The sequence below is a fragment of the Silene latifolia genome, chromosome 3 (genome assembly GCF_048544455.1).
Source record: "Silene latifolia isolate original U9 population chromosome 3, ASM4854445v1, whole genome shotgun sequence".
NCBI lineage: Eukaryota > Viridiplantae > Streptophyta > Magnoliopsida > Caryophyllales > Caryophyllaceae > Silene > Silene latifolia.
Window position 1 is genome coordinate 114,145,691 of NC_133528.1, and position 19,272 is coordinate 114,164,962.

Consider the following 19,272-nt stretch of genomic DNA (forward strand, 5'->3'; position numbering starts at 1 on the left):
ATTTGCTTCATGATAAAGTTCTCATACACATGTGTCCGTATATGACTTAGATATTCAACTCTAATCCGGACTTATCCTTTCACTAAATTCTTTATCTAATGCCCACGGACTTATAACTCCATCGCTCTTATTGGTTTTGGGCCAATAGCAAATTATCCCTATTCCCTATAAAAATATAGCTTTTGGATTTTATAAAAATGGTTAATAATATGAAACGGATCTAAACGGTTTGAATCGGAATATGGGCTTTTAGGTGGTGTTATGCCATTTTATGTGATTTATTGGAAAATAAGCGTAAAAAGTCATAAATTATTAACATTGTCAATTTTCATTTAGTCATTAAATTTGAGCCTCATCATCGGGTACCCATGAGGCTAGTAGACAACTTTGAGGTGTCTACAAGAGTACATCACTACATGTGTATGACAATCCGCACAACGATATACGTCGAGATTACCCTAAACAAATTGGAAATGGACATGGCATATATCCATTTTTTTTTACAATTGGGTTAACGAGTTTTACAATTTAATAGCACGCTTAGCTAACCTATGAGCGGCTTTATTACAAATTCTAGGAAGATAAGCAAAAGAAGTACAACAAAAGTTTACCGCTAGATCGGTGATGTCGTCAATAGTATTCCCAGTCCAATGTTTAAGTTGAGAAAACTAAAATTGATATGGTTGGCCGGGACATCCTTTCAACTTTAGTGCATTTGAATACAATTGATGGTTTAATACTCCGTATTTTTATAGTACTTCAAAAACATCTAAAACCACTTATAGGTACCGTCTCTCCGCGAAGAGAGAGAAACCTACCCAAAAAAATAAAAAAACCCCAAAATCAAAACCTAGACTGCTCCGTCGCTGCTACCCTACCACCCACTGTCATTCCCGGTGCTACCTCTCGGTCGCCGTAGATATGACCGTTCAGTGGTCAGTCTCCGTGATGAGTGAGTCGTTGTTCACTCAATCAAATGCATTTATATTCTCAACAAACAACTAGATAGCGGTTAAGTCAAGGTCGATCGACAGAACGGTGTGCTTTGGATTCTAAGTCTATCTATCTCAATTTATGCTAGTGTCACAATTGGTTTGGGTTAATGATTCTAAACTAATGAAAACAATAAAAAAAAACAATGAGAGGTAAAACAAGCAATAAAAACAAGGATATGAACAAATGATTAACAATACTAGGGAATCATGGGATCATAGGGGAATCATGGTGAGATAGCGTAAATGAATCATAAAGATGTAAACAATTATTATTGTTGGAATCGAGTTAGTTTATATCTTACAATTCCTATGAAGTTTTGGGTCTCGGAGCCGAGTCGGTCAAGACTTTACAACACCTACAAGTCGACTTAATTCTTCTTATTCAACTATATGCATGGTCTAACAAGCCTTGAGTTGGTTTATGTCTTACAAGTCCTGTTGAAAGGATAAGAGAATCATGCTAGGTTGTAAATCAAGCATTTCATCAAACATAACATGTGCATAATAAGTTGAAAGTACAATAAGCAAGCATTTATATGAACTCATTAAGCATAGATTTATCCCATGAATAACTTCCCTAATCCCTCACTAATCCCTAGTTAGGGAACTACTCACTCGTTATCATGGAAAACATGTTAACAATGGTGTCAATCATCTTAACAAGTATAAACATGATGGAAGAGTAAAGCAATATGCAAATTAAGTAAAGAGTGAAGAAATTATATCAATCTTAAGATGAACAAATGGAAAGGAAAGAATAATAGAAGAGAACTTGATTAATTGATGAAGAGTTGTCAATTCTCCAAATAATAATCCAATAATCTTCAATTACCCATCTAGATCTAAAAATTTTTGAACAATAATTAAGGAAAGATTAAAGTGCAATTTTGTGGAATAATTAAAGATTAATCTATTCTAATGTACTCCTAATGAGAGCTTAATTTAATCTAAAGAACTTTTTCTACACTAAGAGGGCTTATCCCCCAATTTATTACAAAGAGGGTATATATAGTGATACAAGGATTAGGTTAACTAAGGGATTAAATGACGATTAAGCCCCTCCTAAAAGAAGATTAACGCCTTGCAAGTCCCTCGTGGAGATACCCGACCCGCCCTTGTTGGACGCTCATATTGTAAGGAAAAATGCCCGTCCTGCTTAGGAGACGCCCGTCCTTCTCTTTGGGAGGCTCGGGCCGTGCATGAGACTCCCGTCTCATAGGTCACGTTTGCTTCTCCTTCATTTGGCTGTCTCATGATCCGTGGGGATCATTGAGAAGTCGCGGGGATCCTTTGTAATTGCCCAATTTCTTGTTTTATTGAGTTAGGCCTTTAGTGTTAGTCTTCTCTTCGATGCTTGATCGTTGGATGTTATCAATTTAGTCTGTTTCACTCCGTCTAGCAAGGTTAGTGCTTCTTTTCTACAAAGGACACCAAAACTCATAGAATATGTATAGAAGGAAGCTAAAAACAAGAAACGACCCTAATACATACTAAAAAGCATAGGAACTAGGCTAGTTAGGGGACTAAATGTGCTTAAATAGGAGTCACATCAAATATCCCCAAACCGAACCTTTGCTCGTCCCGAGTAAAGAGGTGAGTAAAACTATGACCCGAATACTACTGATATAGCCGGTGTGAGACAGTTAGCGGGTCTCGCTCCGCCCCTTCAACTCACAACAAGACATCTATGAGGTAAGGTGTCTTCTTGCACGACAAGGTGGGGCTTGTCAAAATAGCGATGCATCCAAGCATTAAGTACACAAAACAAATAATGGATGCATCTACAAAAGAATAGCCATTTTCCTCATCTAAGTGGCGGAAGCGCTAAAAGAGAAATGATCTAAGTGTACATACTCCGTCATAGATACTAGTTCTACAAACTACTAAGTCCAAAAGGATAGAAGTAAATCACCTCCTAGTAGTGTCGGACTAGGTTATGTTCGTCTACAATTACTAGATGCTTTCGTTAAGAGTAGGGTCCTTATGGCGTTAGAAACACTGTAGGATCGTGGAATTCCTCTTCTTGCCTAGACAAAATGAAGGGTCGTCCCCTCTCCACCATGCAACAAATATAGAACCATCAACGAACAAAAGGGTTTCAAAGTATATGAGTTTCACGATAGTAGTTTGCATTTGAATTGTTTTTCCCCCCATTTTTGTGACATTTCATGTTAAGAATATTTCTTTGCCATTTTTGATGATTTGGCATTTTTGATTCCGCAAATTCAATTCTGCATTTTTGAACATTTTTCAAAATAACCCCATTTGTAGCAAGGGTACTTCTATTAAAGCATATGAGTCTATTTTTTTGCTCCTCATTTCATTGATACAATTGCAAACATTTGGCTTTGATTTGAACTTGAACTCATTTTGATGATTTTGTGCCCATTACCTTTTTGGTTAACAAAATGATAGATGGTAAAGATGAAAGAACGGTTTCATGGCATTGAGGGTCACCTTGGAATAAACGATAGCCAGAGAGTTATCACACCACAATGTACTCTTGATTAGGCTCTTGTGCAGGGGTCGAATGATACTAGAATGACACTAAAAAGGGCCGGTGTTTTAAGACTATTCTAGTAAACAAAGTGTTAAGTAGAAAGAGTATCTACAATGGTCTATGCACAATTGTCAAATTTCTCAATTAGGCATTTTCAAAAACTTTTCTAAATGCAATTATATGCCATGATGCGACCTACAAATATATAAGGCTAAATGCATATGCTTCTATCAACTAAAATGCCATATAATCTAGATGCAACTCCTAACAGCGCATAGATACACAAACCGCAATAACAAAATACACCACAACCTCCTTGACATGTAAGTACATCCTCCTCATATGAATAATGAAAAGAAATGGAAGGGAAATAGGGATTAGAGCGATCATACCAAGCGGTCTTCACATTTCCTTGCTAATGCCTCGAATGAAGTGTAGTATCTATGTGAGAAGAGAACAAAAACACAAGTATATGCAATTCTACACTACTAAAAGAAAGAACATATTTTTGGTTTTGTAATTTTCAAATTTTTATGGATTTTTGTTTTTATGAAATTAAAGAACATATTTTTGAGTTTTTTTTTGAAAATTTTCAATGTTTATGTATTTTGGAATTTAAATTCTCAACCCCCACTTTATTTTGGACATTGTCCTCAATGTACATGTAGATGTAGGAATAAAAAGGAAATACATGTTTTTGGATTTATGGGTTTATGGAAATTGAAGTACAAATACAATGATATGATATGAATGAATGCATGCTCTAAATTAATGCAATTCTATACGACATATATAACAAATGAATGCAATCTAAACTATGCTAGATGATGCATGCTTTCTATTGAGTTGGAAGCTAATTTAAATTAACTTGGGTCACCTATGATCAAACCTCCCCAAACCGATTTAAGCACTATTTCTAGTGTAGAAAGGAATATGTTTGGTTATTAGTGATTAAGCATGAATGCAAGTTTTAACTACATGCAACTAACTAAATGAAACATGTGATATATATTACAATGTAAACTATACTATATAAACTAACTAATATGCAAGTGATAGGCTATCGCACACCTATGCAAAAATAAATACCCTAGACACAAATGAATGTAGTACGTAGGGGTCGAATCCACAGAGAGACGGTAGTTGTAAATTAGTTGTTATGGAGTGAATTTCATCTAGGTCAGTTATCGTATGATTGGTTGGTTGGATAATGGAAAAAAAACAATAATGATAAAGAAATAGTCTAGGGAGGTTGGGTCACACATGAAAATTATGTAAATGCTCAAATTAAACATAGGAGTTGATGAATCATTAATTGTTTAGGCTTAGAGACACCCACCTCTCGATATTAGTGTTAACCATAGACCGGGTCCTAGAGAAACTTCCGTTTATGACTAGGTCGTCCTACTACACATGCTTAGTCTAATCTGATTCCGTGCCTCTCGACTTATAGAACGAATTAAAAAATTTAATCTAAGATAGTGATCAATTATCAAAGATTAACAAAACAATGCAAACATGTAGAAGAAACAATGAAACGATATTATAACATCCTTGTTCAACAATTGTAAGAACTACTTATGCATGGTTTCCCTTATTCCCTAGACAATTGAATTACTTATGCATAATGAAAACTAATCTAATGACATATGAAATGATAAAGATAAACATACTAACTAGTAATGTAAATGACTAAGGAATAACAAAATAATACTAGAAATGAGATTACCTTGACAATGGAAATAGAACTTGAATATAGAAGAACAAATACTTGAAATTGGAATTGTAAATGAACTTGTAATATAATTTGAAAAGCTTAAAGAAATTGTTTATAACATAAAGGAAATGATAAAGGAAAATCTAATCTAAACTAAAGTAAGAACTAAAATGAGAGTATAAAAGTTGTGTATGAAGTATGTAAGAAGTGTAAGAGATGTCCTTTAGGTCCCGGATCAACACCGTCTATATAGGGGTAAATGATGAAACGTAAACAATTAAGAGGGAGGTAACCTCGATCGGGGACGCCAACCCTGATCGGGGTCGTGGTTTTCTAGCTTCGTCTTCTTAATTTCTCTAGTTAATGCTCAAGGAATCCTAAGTTGATGGTTAATGCCTTATTTAATCACCCGGATAAACTCTTCAATTAGCATCCTAAGCTTCACTAAGCATCCAATGTTTCCACCTTAGTTGGACTTCAAATCTTGGGCTTGACTTTGCATAAGACTTTATTTTGCATTTTTATTTTAATCCATATATTTATGTATGCAAATCCATGTAACACTTCAATGTTGGTCCAACTCATGCTCCATACTTAGCCTTGCTTCTAGTTTCTTGCACAAGTGATGGAATAAGCTTCTAAAAGGTCAACTTCCTACAAAATGTGACAAAACATGCAAAGACAACTAGAATACAATATTAGCTCATAAAAACACTAAGGTTAGTGCAATAATCATAAATATTAGAGCTAAAGTAGGGGGTCAAAATGTATATAAAATGGACTTATCAAACTCCCCCAAGCTAAGCCCTTGCTTGTCCTCAAGCAAGCACAAAATACAATGTATGATAAGGACAAGGGTACGAGCAACAATCATCACATCCAAATGCAATTCCCGTCATGTAATTTTAGAGTACAATGAATCAAATCCCGAAACAACTTGGGTATAGGGAAAATGCAACAACATGGATGAGATTTATATGACGGCGTAGCATGAATGACTTCAAATGAACTTTTCGGCCCTTGCATGATCTTTTGACTTTGAACTCTCACGGTACACTCAAGCTCTTTTACATGTGAAAGGATATTTATATGAGTAGCACTCACCTATCCTCAACTCATGAGAGTGTGCCTGCAATCTAATATGGTAGTCATTTCAAATCACAAGTAAAAAAACAATCAAAATGCAAGCATATAAAAGAAGCCAATGGATAGAAGAAGGCAATATGTAATGGGTAAGAAAGGGGAACATATGAATTATGGTATGTGGAGCTAAGTCAAGCTAGCAACAACCAAGTGAAAGGATGCTCAATCCCAAAATTAAACCCAATATTTCAATACAAATCATAAGAACATTTTCCAAAAGATGATAATAAAGCATGAGAATTTTCTTAATTTCCATTTCTTCTCCTTTATCTTAATACAATTCATGCTCTTTTTCATTCATGTGGTTTTTTCATTTTTCATTTTTTTTTCTTTCTTCATTTTTTTTTTTTTTTTTTTCACAAATCTTTTTTCATTTCTTTTCTTTCATTAACCAATTCCGGAAAATAGCAAATCCGGCATAACCAAGCTCACAAAGACCAAAAATTAAGCAAATCCAAAATGAGCACCCTAACACCAATGTCATAGCTACTAGCTTAACAAGGTAGGCAAGTATGATGTAGCTAGATAAGATGTAAATATGTGTAAGAAGGGGCTAGAAATGGGCAATAATGTCTATGTGAATGGCTTCAAATGCAAGCATGTAATAAAAGTAATGCTCATAAAAGAGATGAAATAAAAACCATATTTGTGCGTTATTAATATAACACACACCATAAGGAGACCTACACTCACCTAAGTGAGACCGAATATAGATGTAGTGGTCTAAGGAGGTTCTACCTTACCATTTTGTGGCTTGCCAAAAGTCGAGATCAAGCCTATTTGGTTCAAATTTCATCTTCCACCTACTATGTCACGACATCCCCATGTATGCAAAACCCGTCAAAAGCGTGACTCATTAGCTTTAAAAAGCTACAATATGGGAAATGCAAAGAGGAAAGACATTATACATAAGACAAAAGGGTGGACACAACACACACTTTTTATGAAATTTTTTAATTTTTTCAAAGTTTTAGGTTTTTTAGATTTCCCATAACTAGACTCACTAAATCTCTTCCTCAAGTTAGAACAACACATTGTCCTCAATGTGTAAAACAAAGAAGAACACCCAACAAGGGGAGATGGGATGACACATGCTGAAATAAAGAAAGGAAATAAAGCATATAACCGCGTAGAAGCTCCCCCAAGCTAGCTTGAAAACGCGGTAAAGTCCAATCCAAGTAGCAAAGTACCTGCGAAAGACAAGCTACTACATACGAAAGCAAGATAAATTTCTTATTGTCCTAACTATTACATCAAAACCAAATTGAAATTGCAATTGTAAATTGTCTTAAAAAGCATAAGTAAAACAATTTTTCCTAAATGAATATCCAACGTCCTTTAAAAAGCATGTCAACGCCCTTAGAAGTTGATCATATTCCTGTGCATGAGCAATACACAAGCATATGTAAGAATTGGTAAGATATAAGCATGAAAGATCAAAGGCAAGAAAGGATTAATCTTATCAAATTGCCCATGAGAGATTTCAAATAGAACCAGCGTACTCCCCTCGTCAGCAAGAGAAGGAGCATCATGTTTAAGGCCATAAAAATAACCGTTAGTGCACAAATTATAATCATGAACAGTCTCAAATTGGTGGTATGAAAATTCTAAGTGGTAGGACACGTCAAAAATGGGAGGTGCATCCCACTTAGCCTCTATATTAGCATCACTAAGTCCTCCATCAACTTCGAATTGGCCAACTACATTCCATGTGGAAGGATTTTCAAAGGTTTCACATGTCTTAGGTAAACACTCATCCGTTTCACTATGGTCAGCCTCAAGCTTATTCATGGCACGTGTGTCAACTACCTCCTCCACAAAATGTTAAATTGGAAAGACAATAGGGGGCATTTCAATAATGAAAGTCGGTTCATCGTCATCGTCATCCAATAAATCAAAATGGTTAGGGTCAAAAGACTTACATTGGGAGGTTGGGAGAGCACGAGGAGAGGAAATATTCTCACATTGGCTTGCTTCCTTGTGAGAAAATTGTTCCAAACGAGCTTGAAGCACTTTGAGCTCCTCTTGGATACGCCACACATCGAATTGGCGTGCTAACTCTCGACATTCGATAGCCATGGTATCTAAGAAATTCCAAAGTTCCGGCCCAATCATGTTGTAGAGACTCCCATTACTCAACTTTAGAGCCAATCCACGAGCCTCAGAATCCATGCCACCAAGCACGAAATAACCCAAGTAATCCCCATCAAGGACATGTCCAAGGGAGATGAGACTATCGAAAAAGTAGTAGAATCAGTCAAGATAGTCAGGAAAAGGCTCATATTAGAGTTGTGGGACGAATTCGTAATTCATTATGAAAGGCCAAGCTTTACTGCCTACAAAATAGGCACTAAAACTACAAACACACCGTGAGAATATCCCAAGGAACAAGTGTTCCCCGAGACAAAATAAAACAAGAAAAAATTCGACAACTAATTAGCAAACAAAACCGTGCTCCCCGACAACGACGCCAAAATTTGATAGGCTATCGCACACCTATGCAAAAATAAATACCGTAGACACAAATGAATGTAGTACGTAGGGGTCGAATCCACAGAGAGACGGTAGTTGTAAATTAGTTGTTATGGAGTGAATTTTATCTAGGTCGGTTATCGTATGATTGGTTGGTAGAATAATAATAAATAAATAGTCTAGGGAGATCGGGTCACACATGCAAATTATATAAATGTTCAAATTAAACATAGGAGTTGATGAATCGTTAATTGTTTAGGCTTAGAGACACCCACCTCTCGATATTAGTGTCAACCATAAACCGGGTCCTAGAGAAACTTTTGTTTATGACTAGGTCGTCCTACTACACATACTTAGTCTAATCTGATTCCGTGCTATTCGACTTATAGAACGAATTAATAAATTTAATCTAAGATAGTGATCAATTATCAAAGACTAACAAAACAATGCAAACATGTAGAAGAAACAATGAAAAGATATTAATACATCCTTGTTTAACAATTTCAAGAGCTCCTTATGCATGGTTTTCTAATTATTCCCTAGATAATTGAATTACTTATGTATAATGAAAACTAATCTAATGACATATGGAATGATAAAGATAAACATACTAACTAGTAATGTAAATGACTAAGGAATAAAAAAATAATACTAAAAATGAGATTACCTTGACAACGGAAATAGAACTTGAATATAGAAGAACAAATACTTGAAATGGAAATTGTAAATGAACTTATAATATAAATTGAAATGCTTAAAGAAATTGTTTATAACATAAAAGAAATGATAAAGGGAAATCTAGTATAACCTAAACTAAGAACTAAAATGAGAGCATAAAAGTGGTGTAAGAAGTATGTAAGAAGTGTAAGAGATGTCCTTTAGGTCCCAGATCAACACCCTTTATATAGGGGTGAATGATGAACGTAAGAAATTAAGAGGGAGGTAACCCCGATCGGGGCCGCCAACCCCGATCGGGGTCGTGGCTTTCCAGCTTCGTCTTCTTAATTTCTCTAGTTAATGCTCAAGGAATCCTAAGTTGATGGTTAATGCCTTATTTAGTCACCCGGTTAAACTCTTCAATTAGCATCCTAAGCTTCACTAAGCATCCAATGTTTCCACCTTAGCTGGACTTCAAATCTTGGGCTTGACTTTGCATAAGACTTTATTTTGCATTTTCATTTTAATCCATATCTTTATGCATGCAAATCCATGTAACACTTCAATGTTGGCCCAACTCATGATCACACTTAGCCTTTATTCTAGTTTCTTGCACAAGTGATGAAATAAGCTTCTAAAAGCTCAACTTCCTACAAAATGTGACAAAACATGCAAAGACAACTAGAATACAATATTAGCTCATAAAAACAATAAGGTTAGTGCAATAATCATAAATATTAGAGCTAAAGTAGGGGGTCAAAATGTATATAAAATGGACTTATCAGTAAGGGTGGTATGAAATATTTTACAAATGCAAGTCTATTCTAAATGATCAACTACAATGTAATCTGATCTAATGTGCAATGCAACTATACATGAGAGATATAGAGAAAAGAGTTCTTACAATGGAGGTGCCATGGTCAAATGTCTCTAGCCATTGTACTCATCATCATCATCATCCATGCGCCCGATATGCCCTCCTTGCTCTCCATAACCTCCTCCTTGGTTATGGTATCCTCCACCTTGGCCGCCAAATTCCCCTCCTTGGTTGTCATAATTAGGGAATAAGAGATGTGGTTGAGCCCATGATGGATGAGGGCCTCTAGGATTGATGTACCCTTGTTGTGCCATGTTGTAGTAAGAGGGGTATTGGGCCAAGTAATTGTCAACCCGTCCATCGTGCACTCCAAGATCAACACGTTGCATGCGTGACATCAATTCACCCATGGAGGGGGCACTCGGATCTTGGGGAGTGAATGGTATATGTGTGGTGGGGTAAGGTGGTATGGGCACATAAGATGGTTGTTGGTGAGGTGCATCACCCAATTCGGGCATTTCGCGCAGTTGGTGAGGTACTTCTTCTCGTGGTGGTGGGCGGTCATAAACCTCAATGGGTAGAAGGTAATTTGGCCTTTGTGAGTATCGGTGTAACACCCCCGTACACCAAGATGCCTTACCAAGGCCATCCCAGTGTATAAAGGTGTTACCATCTCGGTTACCCGAGATAGTAGATCAAATAAATAATAGAAGAACATTTACGTTATAATACTTTAAGCTTTTACAACCCAAAACAACGTAACGAGATACAAAGTGATAACTACAACAACTCCTAAGCTCATGCGTCGGGACACCTACTCCGGTAGCATGGTGCCTCGATTCCCTTCCAAGCCTGTCAGCAAACATACCAACTGTACCTACTAAATCAACTGCTCACCATACCCAAATGGATCACCACAGTTTTGAAAACACAACACGGGGTCAGTTACTGAATAACCAAAGCAAGACAAGTACAAAAAGGCAACCAGCTGATCATTATCCACCTCCAATCTCCCGATCTCACACACTAACCGACTACACACTGAAGTGTGTAGCCCTGCCAGATTACCCATCGTAACAGGTAATCCTCGCCGCCAGTGGGGGACCATGGCCAATCCCCACCTAAGCCCCGCTCATCAACGAGCGATACCCCTGTCCCTTAATCTGCACATCCTCTACCGTGGCGGGTTCCACGGAGGGCGAACTAGGGTGTGAAGCCACTCCCGCAAGTGACTCCACCACAATCATCACAACACCAACACCATACCAACACCAACACCAACACCAACACCAACACCAACACCAACACTCCCACAAAGATCAGCAGACAATCAATCGTACACAATACAATACAATCTCAAATCAATTAAATAGGAACTGAGTAGGGAAACCCTACCTTATCGCCAGACCATGAAAAAGCATCCACAATTAGCCAAGCAAGACTCCAAGACGCATCCTACAAACGGTAACCATATCCTATTATAAGACTACCCCAAAACCCTACTGAAAAAAAACAACAAAACAACGACTTACCTAGTGACGCGGACCGACGGCGACAACGGCGATATCCTCACACGCATCCTTCATGTGTAATCCCGTCCCCTTCTATGGTTAATGTCTAGACTAGATAAGAGTATAGGGAAATGGTGGGTGATAGGTGAGAGAGGGATAAATTAGGGTTAGAGTGAAATGGAACCGTCGAAAATGAAATAAGACTTGCGAACTTGCGTTTTATAATAACGCGTCAACAATGGCTATACTCGGTTGTGTACTCTCATACCCGGCCGAGTAAGCCCTACTCGGTCGAGTGTTCCCACTACTCGGCCGAGTAGTCTCTACTAGGTCGAGCAACCAACCGCGTAAGTCACTTATCTTCACTTATCTTCCTTAAACATAGTGGGTATTACAGTCTTTCCCCCTTAAAAAGGAACTTCGTCCTCGAAGTTTAACCCATACCTCCCAATCGCCAAGACAACAACCTAAGGAAACCTCTCGTTACTCAACACGACATATAGGATGCACAAGACTCCGATCACTACAAAACACATAAGATGCACAAGACTCCAACCACTACCAGGTTCGTGACAAAATCACCCAGATATAGCATCCAATTTTAACGGCAGTTACAAACATTAAGTTCGTGACAACATAGAAGGGAAAAGATGAACATAGAAAAAAAGGTGATAGAAAAGAAGGTGAAGCCCAAAAGGACTTTGGTTTATATGAACTTTTATGTCGCGATGTTATCTACCCCTCTTAAAAGAAACTTCGTCCCCAATGTCCGTTCCACCCAAATAACCAAGGTCAACCGAAAGCAGAACAACAATTATGGAACATATACCCTGGTACAAATCAAACACACACCTCGACACGTAAGTGAACAATCACTTTATGAATGCTAGACAAGGAAATGATACACACAACACACTTAATGAACTACAAGAAGTATGAAACGTCATTGTCCTCGATTAAAGAGGGGCTACCACTACTACTAAGGACACAATCACACCACGTATTACCTTTACCGTAATATGGTAAACTTCCCCATATGTCATGATCACATGTACAAGGTACCCTATACTAAAGTCCGGAGACACCCACAAAATATTGAGGCACACACAAGACTAAAGAGTTAACCATTGAAGGCTATAACGATTTTGTTAGGTTCATATACCTCTTATTAGACTCCTCTAATAGTAAACTAATTAATTAATTAATATATGTTCTTTAGATCTAGTGCATGCATAACAAAATAAGAGATAAATAAGAAAAACAATGTCCCTTACATTGTAATTTTTGGATTTATGGGTACAAGTAAGGTCTCCTACCTTCACTTATTCTTGAGCTATGATGAGTATTAGGATGATCCTCCAAAACTCTATATTAAAAGCTCTCCTTTTGATTGCACACACGATTTAACCCTTATCACTACTAAATAATATTTTCTTGATATTTATTTAGTAATCTACCTTAAAATTGATTACTAATACTCATATATTACATTAATAATATTAGTAATGTTGTTGAACAATTTGGATTATCATTTCTCAAGTTTTAGAGAAAGATGAACTAAGAATGTGTGAGAGGAAAGTTTTTGCATGTTAATAGAATGAATGGATGAATCAAGAGAAAAGAAAAGAACAAAGTCTCTTTAAAATAAGAGGAGGCAACCGGTGGGGTGAGGAGCAAAATGCCAAAAATGTGGCATCTCCTTTTCCTTTTTCTCTTCTCAATATGGTAGGCTTGTTAGGCTATGTAGTGTAGGTGTAATTATTTAAATTTTTATCACATAAAATAATATAACCACAACTCACTACTACTCCCTCCATTTTGGCCCATTCACATAAAATGGACTACCATTTTATTTTATCAATTTGTCACTTGTCCCACAATATGTCACATATAGTATGTTACATGTTATTAAATAATTTAATGCATATTTATCAAATAAATATCATTTTATAAATTAATTAATGACATACAACAAATTGACTAGTGATACTTGATCACATAAATAAAATGTGTCATATAATTATAATTCACAATATCTTGTAATTATAATTAACCATTCATTCTTATCTCAATTATTTCAAAAACAATAATCAATTTTAGTAATAAAGTATTTCAATTACTAAAATAAATCTTATTTAATCCCATTACAATAAGATATAAACATTCTCTCTCACAAATGAATTGTTCAATTTTAAGGAACTGATTAACTTGTATCGTTATACAATTAATCAACTTTACTGATAAGAGCATCATCCTTTAGGTGTGACCTTAAGGGATCAACTGATCACCACCGTCAACACGACAGTAACGTCAAACTCTAGCAAGCCAATCGTTACCGATTAATGTTGGTCAGTTGACTATATAATTTATCATCCCTTTCATATTCTTAACATGAGATTTAAACATGTGATCGCACTATTGTTGAGGACACATACTCCAACAGATTTGCCACAAGGTAAGGTGCGTAATCCGGGTCCTCGACCGAGCACATAAAAATACCATCTCTATCATGGCAGTTTCATTCATGTCATATGCGTGTCTGATCCATGTGATTTGTTAAATAGACTCTTTATTTCAGGTATCTCATGGTTGACCATCCGTTTAGAATTACGTGTCTGTTTTGGATTGCAAATTCCCAAAATTGAGCTCAATAACTCAAACCGACTCATATTAGTTTGATCTTATGGGTAGTGACACTAGGTCATAATCCATATTTTAATAAATCAAATTCATTACCTAGATCTTTGCCACTACGATCGGATCGTAATGCTTTAGTACTTTGTTCAATTGGTTCTCTACGTCATTTAGAAATTCCTTAAATTTCTCAAGTGCTTCACTTTATATTTGATTAAGTAAATATACCCATATCTACTTAAATCATCGGTAAAACTGATGAAGTAGTCATAAATACCCCTTGCGGTGATGCTTATTAGAACACATACATCGGCTTGTATTAGTCCCAACAAATCACTTTCTCATGTTTCTTTACCACTGAAGGAAATATGAATCATTTTGCGATGGTGACAAGATTCACATAGTCCATATGATTAAAAATTTAAATGGTTAAAAAATCTAGTCGACACTAGCCTTTTAATGCGTTTCTCATTTATGTAACATAATCGAAAAAGGTCAAATGCACAAATCATTTGAATCACTTATTATGAGTCTTTTGGTTTTATGTTATAGATAACTTTAGTTGAGTTGGAAGTGTCTAAAACATGAATACCATTGATAGAAGTGGCTTAGCTCACAGCCAAGTCATATTCAACAAAATAAGAAAGGAAAAATCCTTCTATGTCTAACATAGAAATGGTAATAATGTTTTTAGACAAAATGGGTACATAATCACCATTATGTAGATTACAACTCAAAGCTATTAGCTAAAACAAGTACATAAGTACCTCTCGAAGTGGCGGCTACCCTAGCCCCATTTCTTTGTCGGAGATTTATATTATTCTTGTTTAGCTTTTCCACATTTCCAAGCCCCTGTATACAATTACAAAGGTGAAAACCACAACCGGTATCCCATACCCACGTTGAGGTGGATGTATAATTCAATAACAACGATTTCAGAAGAAATAGTATCAAGTGGAGTGACAAGTCAAGATTTGATATCTCCCAAATACTTGGGGCAATTTCGCTTCAAATGGCCCATGACATTACAATAATGGCATTCTTCGTAAGATTGAGCACCGTTCTTGGTCTTGGTTGTGGTAGTCTCACTATTCATTTCTAATTCATTATCAGATTTGGGTTTCTCACCCATCTTTGCCTTTCCTTTAATAATACCATTACTCCTTTTAGTTGCAAGGACATTCTTGCTAGAACTCCCACTCAATTTGATATTTCTCCTTGCTTCATCAAACAAGGATGCCTTGGTGTTAGTGAGATTTTTTTCTTCACAAGTTTTTTTTACCAAAGAGGTAGGCACGCATAAATATCGGAGTGGGTGGTGTGGAAGTGATAAAGTAGCAAAGAATTCCACCCTGACCAAGGCCAAAGCGTAATTCTCTAATCGTATCATTGTCATACTCTGAGCACTTTTCATCGTATGATTGGAGCGATGAATTAATGGTGAATGGTGTAAGAGTATTAGATGAATCCATTGCGAATAAATAACTACAAAAACGGAAATGAAGGAAATAATTAACATGTATCGTTTTAATGATACTTGTAAACAAGTATTGCATTTATATAATGACCTCTACCCAACTATTATAAATGATCTCGAGATCCAAATTCATATTAATTCGGGCACGGTGAGCCGATTCATCCCTTATCAATATAACTCGGTGGATTAACACTTAATCGATTCTACTTCTAGAACTCTCGGTCGATAAAATTACATTAATATTTATCTTTAGCCCGGAACATATGCGACTACGGTCACGAATACTTCCGTTGAGCTCAATCCAAATTTCGATGTATAACATTTTATTACCCACTTACCCAACGTAACAAGTTTAGTACCCCAGTGAGCCGAGCCTACTTCCTCATGAAATTGGGATTCATGGTTTCTACTATTTGATAAGGCTAATTCTCAATTATTATTTAGTGAGAGGTCTTGTCAATTTATTATCTATCACGTTTTAAGTGAACTAAAGCGGTGAGCTACGATAATTATAATTGACACGGTCGATGACTCGATATGAAATGCATGTGTTGTTATGGCGATTTGGCAATGCATGCGACATATTAAAATAAATGCTAACCAATGATAATAAATTTCTAGTATGGCCTTCCTAAAAATAGAAAATCAAATAATCTATTACATATTCGGAAACCAACTTCATTGGTCCCTTGAATCTTCAAATGGCACGCCTCCCAAAAACACCGTCTTCGTCGGAACGCCTTTCCGAATGGCACTGTCTTGAAGAAACTCCATGATTACAAATAATAATAAAAATACAAATATATTACTATTATACATTTGTAAAATGAAAAAACTAGTAAAAATAAAAGTGATACGAGATCACATTAAATTACAACCGAATCAATATTCCCTTTCATTACGGGTAATATCGATTAAAACTAAGGCCATACTAAGATAAAATTACATAATTCAAAATTATATAAATAAAAGACATTCAACAATTGAAATATGCAGCATTAATATGTATCTATCATGCCAAATTATGTGCCAAATCGCCCTATTTAATTTATATCGATTATATAACCTGGTTTTATGGAAATGCGTGATTATAACTTCTTAAAATCACAAATTAAAACTTAAATCACATTTAAGCTCAAATTAATTATCCTAACACTCTTAGAACTCAAAAAATTAGTTATCACTCAATTTTTGACAATAATTCAACTTGATTTAATTTTTATGCTCATTTTTGACCTTAAACTCATAACATTTATGAAATAAATCCAAATTAAATTACAATAATTTCAAATTTTGAATTTTAAATTTTTTAGCACTCTAGAATAATTCCATGACAATCATAATGTCAAAAATCATGGTTAAAAATTTCGAATTAATTTTGATAAAATATAGTTGCAATTTATCGGTTTTATCTCATAAAATATCCAAAGTATCCAAAAATTAATCCAATAAATTTTACAACTTTAGATATGATAATTGCGATATTTATGCAACCTAAAATAATTTTCTCATGCCATGTAATTCGTTTTAGCTATTTATGCTAAAATAGTCACTATTTATGCCATTTTTACACTAAAAATTCATATATCATGCTAAATGAAATTATTTCATTTCAAAATTTACATGTAGTGTATAAATTATGCATATGATAATATATTAAAATCTCATGGCCTATTTCGAAATTTAACTATTTTTAACCATTTTACCTCTTTTAATCCATTTTTATCTCATAAAAATCATAAATCATGCAATATTAATCAAATTAATACGAGATTTTACACACAACTTGTAAAATATGCATGTGAGGTTATATAAAATTTTCAAGTTCATAAACTAAGTTTAGCCATTTTTAGTAATTTAACCTCCATTTATTCCATTTTTATCACATAAAAATCATAAATCATGAAATATTAATCACATTAATATAAAATTTTACTTGCAATACATAAAATATTCATGTGAGATCATACTAAAAGATCACAGCCAGTAGTGAGATTTAACTATTTTTAGTGAATAAAAGTCCATTTTACTCATAAAAATACAATAAAATCACTAAAAATCATTAAAATGAGCAATAAATTACCCTAAATCATAAAATTGACCTAACAACATTTTAGGACCAGAATATATAATATGCATCATGATTTCATGACTTACTCTTATAAATCACAAATTTTTAGTTTTATATGTTAATATTTTAACTCGGAAAAACAATAACCGATTATGCATGCAACATCCTATGCTCTGATACCACTTGTTAGGTTCATATACCTCTTATTAGACTCCTCTAATAGTGAACTAATTAACTTCTTAATATATGTTCTTTAGATCTAGTGCATGCATAACAAAATAAGAGATAAATAAGAAAAACAATGTCCCTTACATTGTAATTTTCGGATTTATGGGCACAAGTAAGGTCTCCTACCTTCACTTGTTCTTGAGCTATGATGAGTATTAGGATGACCCTCCAAAACTCTATATTAAGAGCTCTCCTTTTGATTGCACCCAAGATTTAACCCTTATCACTACTTAATAATATTTGCTAGATATTTATTTTGTAATCTACCTTAAAATTGATTACTAATACTCATATATTACATTAATAATATTAGTAATATTGTTGAACAATTTGGATTATCATTTCTCAAGTTTTAGAGAAAGATAAACTAAGAATGTGTGAGAGGAAAGTTTTTGCATGTGAATAGAATGAATGGATGAATCAAGAGAAAAGAAGAGAACAAATTCTCTTTAAAATAAGAGGAAGCAACCGGTGAGGTGAGGAGCAAAATGCCAAAATTGTGGCATCTCCTTTTCCTTTTTCTCTTCTCAATATGGTAGGCTTGTTAGGCTATGTAGTGTAGGTGTAATTATTTAAATTTTTATCACATAAAATAATATAACCACAACCCACTACTACTCCCTCCATTTCGGTCCATTCACATAAAATGGACTACCATTTTATTTTGTCAATTTGTCACTTGTCCCACAATATGTCACATGTAGTATGTTACATGTTATTAATTAATTTAATGCATATTTATCAAATAAATATCAATTAATTAATTACATACAACAAATTGACTAGTGATATTTGATCACATAAATAAAATGTGTCATATAATTATAATTCACAATATCTTGTAATTATAATTAACCATTTATTCTTATCTCAATTATTTCACAAACAATAATCAATTTTAGTAATAAAGTATTTCAATTACTAAAATAAATCTTATTTAATCCCATTACAATAAGATATAAACATTCTCTCTCACAAATGAATTGTTCAATTTTAAGGAATTGATTAACTTGCATCGTTATACAATTAATCAACTTTACTGATAAGGGC